At 34.4% G+C, this 2,131-nt stretch overlaps 1 non-coding gene across 1 annotated transcript; it reads left to right on the forward strand.

The window, feature by feature from the left end:
* Nucleotides 1–1,013: 1,013 nt before the first annotated feature.
* On the forward strand, nt 1,014–1,224 carry LOC123825865. The gene has a single exon (XR_006786964.1). It is a non-coding gene; the product is annotated as a small nucleolar RNA U3 (small nucleolar RNA).
* The last annotated feature ends 907 nt before the right edge of the window (nt 1,225–2,131 follow it).

Consider the following 2,131-nt stretch of genomic DNA (forward strand, 5'->3'; position numbering starts at 1 on the left):
AATGCCATCCTCACCCCACTCCCACAGTCAATCCTCCCTTGTCCATGCCCATGAGTCCTCTACTCGTGTTCCTTTGCTTGCCCTTTCCCATTCTTTCCCCTCATTATCCCCTCCCACTCCCCTCTGGTCCCTATCAGTTCTTTATTTTCAAGTGTCTGGCTCTGTTTTGCTCATTCGTTTGTTTTGTTGATTAGATTCCACTTATAGGTGAGATCATATGGTATCTGTGTTTCACCACCTGGCTTACTTCACTTAGCATAATGTTCTCCAGCTCCACCCAGGCTTTCGAAAAGAGTAGGAGCTCCTTCTTTCTTTCTGCTGTGCAGTATTCCATTGTGTAAATGTACCACAGTTTTTTGATCCACTTGTTTACTAATGGGCACTTAGACTGTTACTAGCACTTGGCTATTACAAATAACACTGCTATCAACATTGGGGTGCATAGGTTCTTTTGAATTGGTGTTTCGTGATTCTTTGGGTATATACCAAAATGTGTATTTTTCCATTTTGGTGCAACAAGTCTACTACGGCTATTTATTTTGGGCATATTTGAAAATTTAATACAATTCTGAATAACAAAAATCAAGCTAATTTCTGGCACAAAATAACAGGGTAAAGTGATACTTGAAACCTGGATTTGACGTATGAAGTAAAATTGATAGGCACAGTCTCCTGAGCATAGTGTAACCTTCCAGTCTCTGGAAGTGAATGATGTTCATATGGACAAGTGCATAGCACTGATGTCTTTGTACTTTATATATTTTAATAAAGTCACCATTTTGCTGCTAAGAATCCAGGAAAATTATCATTTTTATCTATCTTCCGAGAGCTGTGAAATTATACCTTGAGTTTTAGTATAATTAGTATAAAGGCATAGAAGATGTTTATTAGATTTTTTTAACTGAGTGATAATTTGTACATAATAAAAAGCACATATCTTAGTTATTCAATTTGATGAGGTTTGATGATATTATAAATCCATGTAACTACAAATCAATAAAAGATACACTTCAAAGACTGTACTTTCAGGGATCACTTCTATAATTTGTTACTAGAGAAGTTTCTCTGAACATGTAGAGCACCTGAAACTATGAGGAGATGAAGTGTTCCCTCCTGAGTGTGAAGTTGGCTCTTGGTGATGCTTCATAACTTCCATATGCCATTGATGATTGTTCTTCTCTTCCTTTTGAGAGAGTAAGAGGGAGAGAACACCATCTGAGTGGTAGAAAAAAAAGATACATTTCATTTCCATCATCTGGAAGTGTCCTTTGAAACATATTGTAGTAGATTCTTACCCACCTTTAACACAAGGGATAACCACTTTATGAATTTTGCCATAAGGATTAATCTTGTTGTCACTCTTATTCTTAGAATTCAAAAGTGGAATTGTATAGAATGCATTATATTCTGTCTTATTTTTTTACTCAACATAGTAATTTTGAAATTAATACATGTTGTTGCCCTATATCACTAGTTTATTCTCATATGAATATACAAAAGTATATTTATCCAATATCCTATTATATTTTTTCTTTTTGTGCTTTGTGAATAGCCATTTTTAAGCATTCTTGTAAGCTTATGTTTCATTGCTCATGGAGAAATATTTAAAGTAAAATTGCTGAGTCATTAGCCAGATATGTTTAACTTTTTAGAGGAAGTGGGGAAGTATAATAGGGGATAACAGGGGAAGGGCCATCAAGGAACATGTATAATGGACCTATAGACAAAGCCAAATGGGGTAGGTTTAAGGGTGGGAGGTGGGGATGGGTGGGGTTGGGGGGAATGATGGGGTGAAAACTGAAACAACTATACTTGGACAATAACAACAAAAAATGAATTCAGTAATGTAATAATTTTTTTAAATCACCAAAAAGTTCTTTAAGATAGTTTATTATCTTATGTTTCCACCAGCATTATATAGTCACATGACTTTAAATCCTTGTTTTGTTGTATTAATTATTTTAGGGTTTATGAAATGGTATTGCACTCTACTTTCAGTTTTTATTTCACTGATTACCATTATTACTGAATGCATTTTTATGTGTTTCTTGGTCATTTCTGTATATACCTTCATGAATATGTAAGGCTTTTTATCCTTTTGGAAAATACACTTAATGAGAAAAATAATTTC

The sequence above is a fragment of the Phyllostomus hastatus genome, unplaced genomic scaffold (genome assembly GCF_019186645.2).
Source record: "Phyllostomus hastatus isolate PE091 unplaced genomic scaffold, TTU_PhHast_1.1 phas_contig_65, whole genome shotgun sequence".
NCBI lineage: Eukaryota > Metazoa > Chordata > Mammalia > Chiroptera > Phyllostomidae > Phyllostomus > Phyllostomus hastatus.